Here is a 9428-nt window from a genome sequence, read left to right as displayed (position 1 = left end):
GGAATCCTAAGAAAGTAAAAGATCAAGATGGAAATGATGTGATGGATTTGCCGTGTCATATTCACACTAAGAAAGATGAAGAGGGGAATCTGATCCTCCCCAAGCATACCACTCGACAGTGTCGACTCCTGATCCAGAGCTTCCAGAAGAAGGGTCAGCCCAGCGAGAAGGATAAAGATTCTGAGAAGAAGGAAGAGGAAGAAGGATATCCCCATGTTAATGCCACCCTAGTGATTTTTGCTGATGGAGAGAGCAGAAGTCGACTAAAAGTCATTAACAGAGAGGTGAACATGGTTGCTCCAGCAACACCGAAATTTCTGAAGTGGTCAAAAACCCCTATCACATTCGACCAGTCAGACCACCCGCCGCGAGCAGCTACCCCTGGGCGGCAGGCGCTGGTGGTCGACCCAGTTGTTGGGGCCACTCGACTGACCAAAGTTCTGATGGATGGTGGCAGTGGCCTCAATATTCTATATGCCGAAGCTCTTAAGGGGATGGGCATTCCGATGTCCAAACCTAGAGAGAGCAACATGAGGTTCCACGGACTCATCCCGGGAAAGAAAGTCGATTCACTCGACCAGATTGCTCTTGGTGTGGTTTTCGGCGATGAGAAGAATTATCGCAAGGAGAAGTTAACGTTTGAGGTTGTGGATTTCAAGAGTGCTTATCATGCCATTTTGGGCAGACCTACCTATGCCAGCTTCATGGCTCGATCATGTCATGTGTACCTCAAAATGAAGATGCCTGGCCCCAAAGGCGTGATAATAGTCTCTGGTAACCAGAAAAAAGCAGAAGATTGTCTTCAGGATGGCGCAAAGATAGCAGGTGAGCAGATGGCAGCTGTGGAGTTCCAAGAGTATCAGAAGACAGCAGATCCGAGTGATTTGCTGTGTGCCAAGAGGCCTGCCTCAGAGTCCGCATTCCAGTCGTTCGGGGACACCAAGCCATTTCACATCCACCCGATCGATCCAAATGCCGCTCCAACCCACATCTCAATGACACTTGACAGCAAATAGGAAGTCGCGCTCATCCAGCTCCCCCGTGAGAACTGGGACATCTTCACATGGAAGCTGTCTGACATGCCGGGTGTACCCAGGGAACTAGCTGAGCACCGTTTGCGAGTCGACTCAAAAGCAAAACTGGTCAAAGAGCATCTCCGTCGGTCCGTCATGGAGAAGAGGAAGGCAATTGGCGAGGAAGTGGCTCAGCTTCTGGCCGCTGAGTTCATCCGCGAGATATACCACTCTGAGTGGCTTGCCAATGCCGTTATGGTTCCCAAGAAATACAAGTCACTTCGAATGTGTATTGACTTCAAGCACATCAATCGGACATGCCCAAAAGATCATTTTTCGCTACCCCGCATCGACCAGATAGTCGACTCAGCCGCGGGGTGCGAGCAACTGTCCTTCCTGGACGCCTATTCCGGGTACCATCAGATCCGACTGTTCGGACCCGATGAGATCAAGACTACTTTCATCACCCCATTCGGGTGTTTTTGTTATGTCACCATGCCCTTCGACCTCAAGAATGCTGGTGCCACGTTCATGCGCATGATCCAGAAGTGCCTGCTCACTCAGATCAGTCGGAATGTGGAAGCATACATGGACGACATAGTGGTTAAGTCACGCAAAGGTTCCGACCTGCTGACTGACCTCGCTGAAACCTTTGCCAACCTAGGTATGATATCAAGCTCAATCCATCAAAATGCACATTCGGAGTTCCCGACGGAAAATTACTCAGTTTTCTCATTTCCGAGCGAGGAATCAACGCAAATCCAGAAAAGATTGGCACAATCCTCCGCATGAAGCGCCCAGTGCGAGTGCATGATGTTCAAAAGCTTACTGGTTGTTTGGCTGCATTGAGTCGATTCATCTCACGCCTCGGTGAAAAGGCACTGCCTCTTTACCGACTGATGAAGAAGTTTGACAAGTTCGAGTGGAATGCCGAAGACGAAGCAGCGTTTGAAGAGATCAAAGCCCTGCTTTCCACCCAGCCGGTGCTTGCTGCTCCAGTCAGTAAAGAGCCTCTTTTGCTTTACATCGCAGCTGCAGGACAAGTTGTCAGCACAATGCTCACAGTCGAGCGGGAAGAGGAAGGCAAAGCCTTCAAAGTTCAACGCCCAGTCTATTACATTTCAGAGGTCCTGACCCCGTCCAAGCAGAGATACCCTCATTATCAGAAGCTTGTTTATGGGATCTACTTAACCATGAAAAAGGTTGCACATTATTTCTCCGATCACTCAGTTTCAGTCATCAGCGACGCTCCATTATCAGAGATCCTGAACAATAGAGATGCAACTGGTCGAGTGGCAAAGTGGGTGATTGAACTTCTTCCATTGGATATCAAGTTTGAGGCAAAGAAGGCCATCAAGTCTCAAGCAATTGCAGATTTTCCCGCAGAGTGGACAAAACAGCAACAGCCGACTCAGATCCAGTCGAACATTGGACCATGTTCTTTGATGGGTCCAAGATGTTGAATGGCTCTGGCGCAGGAGTGTCTTAGTATCCCCACGTGGAGAAAAGCTCAGTTATGTCCTCCATTTTCACTTTGATTCTTCTAACAATGAAGCTGAATATGAGGCACTATTTTATGGGTTACGTCTGGCCATCTCACTTGGCGTCTGGCGCTTGATGGTCTACGACAACTGAGATTTAGTGGTCAATCAGGTAATGAAGGAATGGGATGTCAGGAGTCTCGCAATGACTGGTTATTGCAACGCAGTAAGAAAGCTAGAGAAGAAGTTTGAGGGGTTAGAGCTCCACCACATACCACGAATCAAGAATCAGGCAGCTGATGATCTGGCAAAGATAGGTTCCACTCGGAAGCCTGTCCCCAGTAATGTGTTCTTGGAGCATCTCCATACCCCGTCAGTACAAGAGGATCCCTTCAAGGAAGAGCCCCCGCAACCGATAAGTTCAACCAACCCGACTGAGATTGAGATTCCAGTTGTGGTCGACTTGATCATGGAAGTCTTAGTGATCACGCCCGACTGGACAGTACCATACATTGTGTACATTCTCAGGAAGGAGCTCCCAGAAGATGAGGATGAAGCCCGTCAGATAGTCCGTTGATCCAAAGCCTTCACAGTAATGAAAGGACAACTTTACAGAGAAAGTGTCACAGGAGTGGCTCAGCGCTGCATCACCCCAGAAGAAGGTCGAATGATCTTAAATGATATCCACTCGGGGACTTGTGGCCACCATGCGTCCTCTCGAACCATCATGGCTAAAGCATACCGAGCAGGATTCTATTGGCCTCAAGCAAACGAAATGGCAAAGGATATAGTCGACAAGTGTGCAGGCTGCCAGTTCTACTCCAACATGTCCCACAAACCAGTGTCTGCCTTGAAGACTATTCCACTAGTCTGGCCATTTGTAGTCTGGGGGTTGGATATGGTTGGCCCCTTCAAGACCGGTACGAGTGGAATCACCCAGTTGCTTGTAGCAGTCGACAAATTCACCAAGTGGATCGAAGCTAGACCCATCAAGAACCTCGGTGCAAGCACCGCTGTCAGTTTCATCAAGGAGTTGATATTCAGATATGGAGTTCCTCACAACATTATCACAGATAATGGCACCAACTTTGATTCTAACGAGTTTAAGGCGTTCTGTGCAACCCAAGGCACTCGGGTCAATTACGCATCACTTGCACACCCTCAGTCGAACGGACAAGCAGAAAGGGCGAATGGTTTGATCCTCCAAGGATTAAAACCCCGCCTAATGCGTGACCTCAAGCATGTTGTTGGAGCCTGAGTAACCGAGTTGTCGTACGTCTATGGGGGCTGAGAACAACGCCAAATCGGTCAACTGGTCGGACTCCTTTCTTCTTGGTGTACGGTGCCGAGGCTGTACTTCCGAGTGATTTGTTGCACAATGCCCCCCCCCCCCCGAGTGGAACTATTCACAGAAGCTGAAGCTGAGCAAGCATGAAAATACGCCGTTGATATCCTGGAAGAAGAACGCGAGATGGCTTTGATCCGGTCGACCATCTACCAACAAGATCTGCGTCGACTCCATGCCCGAAACGTCAGAGGACGAGCGTTCCAAGAAGGAGACCTGGTACTCCGAGTGGATCAGAAGCGACCTCACAAGCTTTCTCCGGCCTAGGAAGGCCCCTTCGTCATCACCAAAGTGCTTCACAACGGAGCCTACCACATCTACAACATAGCCAAGAAGATGGACGAACCACGTGCATGGAACGCAGAGCTGCTCCGCCACTCCTACACATAGATCACTCGACCTGACGAGTTGTAATAAAAGTGTTTCAGTTTGCTTCTCAAAGACAAGATATTTTCAGTATCATAATGATCAGTTTCCCATAAGCATCTGTGTCTAAAATCCCCCAGTGGGTGGCTTAGCTGCGAATCCAATTTGGCTAAGTTAAAAATATTCTGAGTGGAGAGCAATCCTCCCACTCAGGGGCTTAGCTGCGACCCCGTAATCGCCTAAGTTAAAAAATATTTCCGAGTGGAGAGCAATCCTCCCACTCGAGGGCTTAGCTGCGACCCCGTAATCGCCTAAGTTAAAAACATTCCGAGTGGAGAGCAATCCTCCCACTCGAAGGCTTAGTTGCGACCCCGTAATTTCTTAAGTTAAAAACATTCCAAGTGGAGAGCAATCCTCCCACTCGGGGGCTTAGCTGCGACCCCGTAATCACCTAAGTTAAAAAACATTTCTGAGTGGAGAGCAATCCTCCCACTCGGGGGCTTAGCTGCGACCCCGTAATCGCCTAAGTTAAAAAACATTTCCGAGTGGAGAGCAATCCTCCCACTCGGGGGCTTAGCTGCGACCCCGTAATCGCCTAAGTTAAAAACATTCCGAGTGGAGAGCAATCCCCCCACTCGGGGGCTTAGCTGCGACCCCGTAATCGCCTGAGTTAAAAACATTCTGATCCGCAAGGACGACGAGGTGTCGGTTGAACACCGCGTCTGAGTTATGCCACAAGTACAATGTGCGCTCCATCCCTATCCGCAGGGACGACGAGGTGTCGATTGAACACCACATCTGAGTTGTGCCACAAGTACAATGTGCGCTCCATCCCGATCCGCAAGGACGACGAGGTGTCGATTGAACACCGCGTCTGAGCTACGCCACAAGTACAATGTGCGCTCCATCCCTATCCGCAGGGATGACGAGGTGTCGATTGAACACCAGGTCTGATCTGCGCCACAAGTACAATGTGCGCTCCATCCCTATCCGCAAGGACGATGAGGTGTCGACTAGGCACGTCGTCAAGGACAAATCGGTTCAGAATCAAAAAACACTCAGAAGCAACAAGAGTAAGAGCCAAGATATCCAAGGAAAACAAAGTTCAGATAAATCCCTCAAAAGTTCAGAACCACGACGGGCATAAGTGCTCGGGCATCAGGCCCGATAGAGTTTAACGGTTACATAACCACTCGACATCCCAAGGCAAATAAAGGGTAGCGCATAATGTTCGTTCACTCGGCAGGAGGAGGACTCACTGGCTCGACAAAGCTGTCGAGGTCAAAGTTGTCTGTGATGCGCGTAGCGGCGTCAAGGAAGGTGTCCATGAAGGACTGGAAGTCAAGATTCTTTGTGTTGGCAACCTTAAGGGCCGCCAGCTTGTCTTCTTTGACGTCCTTGCAATGCAGTCGAACCAGTGACAAAGCGACATCAGCACCACACCGAGCAGATGACTTCTTCCATTCCTGCACTTGGCCAGGGATCTGATTCAGTCGAGCCATCAGAGGCTCGAGGTCCAGTGAAAGTTACTCCTGAGGCTAGATTTCATCATCAACCCGCGTCATTGCGGCCTTCAGTCTTGTGAGGTAGTCCACGGCACTGTCCAAACGATACTCCAGCCGCAACACGTTCATCGCAACGTCGTCTTTGACGGGGCAGTTTATGGGATCGAGACCTGTCTCAACCCGCCCAGTTTCTGCTTTGAAGTCCTGGCAAAGCTCTGCGCAGTCGGAAAAACAATGAGTCGACAGTTCAACAAGACATGTCAGTCGACGTCTCAAATCAGTCGAACCAGAGGAAATACCTTCAAGTTTTAAGACCAACTTCGCAGCAAGCTGCCCCAGATACAACTCTAACTCGCCATGTGGGGCTTTGAGGTTCCCTACTTCACCAGTCAAGCTCTCCTTGTCCTTCTTCAGCTGCGCGATTTTGTCTTCTAACTTGCCGACTGAAGCCAGCTTCTTGTCTGAAAGCGCTGTTTTCTCTCGAGCCTCCTTCTGGGCTGCAGCAAGATCCAGGTCCTTCTTCTCCAGTGTCTGCTTCATTTTCTCTAAAGAAATAACATTCTTCAGACGAGTCTGAAGTTGACGGTTTTCACTATGCACATCTGTTCGAGTGGAATCACTCGGTTCAAAGAGACTAGAAAGATGAAAGGGAGAACCATAAGGTGAAAGGTTCCGAGTGGTTACCTCCCATGAAAGTTGTTTCGTCTTGGGCCTTCTTGAGGTTCTTCTTAGCCAGTTCTAGATCAAGATTGTGTTGGGTAACATAGTAATTTCAAAAAAATTCCTATGCACATGCAAGATCATGGTGATGGCATAGCAATGAGAGAGGAGAGTATTGTCCACGTACCCTCGTAGACCGTAAGCGGAAGCGTTATCACAACGCGGTTGATGTAGTCGTACGTCTTCACGACTCGACCGATCCAAGCACCGAACGTACGGCACCTCCGTGTTCAGCACATGTTCATCTCGATGACGTTCCCCGGGCTCCAATCCAGCAAAGCGCCTAAACTCCGCGACGATATGACCGAGGTGGAATATGGTGGAGGGGGCACCGCACACGGCTAAGGAACGATCCGTAGATCAACTTGTGTGTCCTAGGGTGCCCCCCTGCCCCCGTATATAAAGGAGCAAGGGGGGAGGTCGGCCGGCCCCTTGGGGCGCGCCAAGGAGGAGGAGACCTCCTCCTAGTAGGAGTAGGACTCCCCCTTTCCTACTCCTACTAGTAGGGGGAAAGGAAGGGGGGGAGGGGGAAGGAAAGAGGGGGGCGCCCCCCCCCCCCCCCTCCTAGTCCAATTCGGACCAGAGGGAGAGGGGGCGCGCGGCCCACCCTGGCCGCCCCTCTCTCTTCCCACCAAGGCCCATGTGGCCCATTAACTCTCCCCGGGGGGGTTCCGGTAACCCTCCGGCACTCCGGTTTTCTCCGAAATCACCCAGAACACTTCCGGTGTCAGAACATAGTCGTCCAATATATCAATCTTTATGTCTCGACCATTTCGAGACTCCTCGTCATGTCCGTGATCACATCCGGGACTCCGAACAAACTTCGGTACATCAAAACTTATAAACTCATAATAAAACTATCATCGTAACGTTAAGCGTGTGGACCCTACGGGTTCGAGAACTATGTAGACATGACCTAGAACTATTCTCGGTCAATAACCAATAGTGGAACCTGGATGTTCATATTGGCTCCTACATATTCTACGAAGATCTTTATCGGTCAAACCGCATAACAACATACGTTGTTCCCTTTGTCATCGGTATGTTACTTGCCCGAGATTCGATCGTCGGTATCCAATACCTAGTTCAATCTCGTTACCGGCAAGTCTCTTTACTCGTTCTGTAATACATCATTTCATAACTAACTCATTAGTTACAATGCTTGCAAGGCTTAAGTGATGAGTATTACCGAGATGGCCCAGAGATACCTCTCCGACAATCGGAGTGACAAAACCTAATCTCGAATTATGCCAACTCAACATGTAACTTTGGAGACACTTGTAGAGTACCTTTATAATCACCCAATTACGTTGTGACGTTTGGTAGCACACAAAGTGTTCCTTCGGAAAACGGGAGTTGCACAATCTCATAGTTGTAGGAACTTTGTATGAGTCATGAAGAAAGCAATAGCAACATACTAAACGATCAAGTGCTAAGCTAACGGAATGGGTGTGATCCCATTAATCAAATGACAACACATGTCTATGATTAGGAAACATAACCATCTTTGATTAATGAGCTAGTCAAGTAGAGGCATACTAGTGACACTATGTTTGTCTATGTATTCACACATGTATCATGTTTCCGGTTAATACAATTCTAGCATGAATAATAAACATTTATCATGATATGAGGAAATAAATAATAACTTTATTATTGCCTCTAGGGCATATTTCCTTCAGTCTCCCACTTGCACTAGAGTCAATAATCTAGATTACATAGTAATGATTCTAACACCCATGGAGTCTTGGTGCTGATCATGTTTTGCTCGTGAGAGAGGCTTAGTCAACGGGTCTACAATATTCAGATCCGTGTGTATTTTGTAAATCTCTATGTCTCCCACTTGGACTTGGTCCCGAATGGAATTGAAGCATCTCTTGATGTGCTTGGTCCTCTTGTGAAATCTGGATTCCTTTGCCAAGGCAATTGCACCAGTATTGTCACAGAAGATCTTCATTGGTCCCGATGCACTAGGTATAACACCTAGATCGGAAATGAACTCCTTCATCCAGACTCCTTCATTTGCTGCTTCCGAAGCAGCTATGTACTCCGCTTCACATGTAGATCCCGCCACGACGCTTTGTTTAGAACTGCACCAGCTTACAGCTCCACCGTTTAACAAAAATACGTATCCGGTTTGCGATTTAGAATCGTCCGAATCAGTGTCAAAGCTTGCATCGACGTAACCATTTACAACTAGCTCTTGTTCACCTCCATATACGAGAAACATATCCTTAGTCCTTTTCAGGTATTTCAGGATGTTCTTGACCGCTGTCCAGTGACCCACTCCTGGATTACTTTGGTACCTCCCTGCCAAACTAATAGCAAGGCACACATCAGGTCTGGTACATAGCATTGCATACATGATAGAGCCTATGGCTGAAGCATAGGGAATTCCTTTCATTTTCTCTCTATCTTCTGCAGTGGTCGGGCATTGAGTCTGACTCAACTTTATACCTTGTATTACAGGCAAGAACCCTTTCTTCGCCTGATCCATATTGAACTTTTTCAATACTTTATCAAGGTACGTGCATTGTGAAAGTCCAATCAAGCGTCTTGATCTATCTCTATAGAACTTAATGCCTAATATGTAAGGAGCTTCACCGAGGTCTTTCATTGAAAAAATTTTATTCAAGTATCCTTTTATGCCATTCAGAAATTCTATATCATTCCCAATCAACAATATGTCATCCACATATAATATTAGAAATGCTACAGAGCTCCCACTCACTTTCTTGTATATACAGGCTTCTCCAAAAGTCTGTATAAAACCATATGCCTTGATCACACTATCAAAGCGTTTATTCCAACTCCGAGAGGCTTGCACCACACCATAGATTGATCGCTGGAGCTTGCACACTTTGTTAGCTCCCTTAGGATCGACAAAACCTTCCGGTTGCATCATATACAACTCTTCTTCCAGAAATCCATTCAGAAATGCGGTTTTGACATCCATCTGCCAAATTTCATAATCATAAAATGCGGCAATCGCTAACAT

Source organism: Triticum aestivum, chromosome 7B (genome assembly GCF_018294505.1).
Source record: "Triticum aestivum cultivar Chinese Spring chromosome 7B, IWGSC CS RefSeq v2.1, whole genome shotgun sequence".
NCBI classification, from domain to species: Eukaryota; Viridiplantae; Streptophyta; class Magnoliopsida; order Poales; family Poaceae; genus Triticum; species Triticum aestivum.
The sequence above is the reverse complement of the archived record's forward strand: the minus strand, read 5'-3'. Positions refer to the sequence as shown.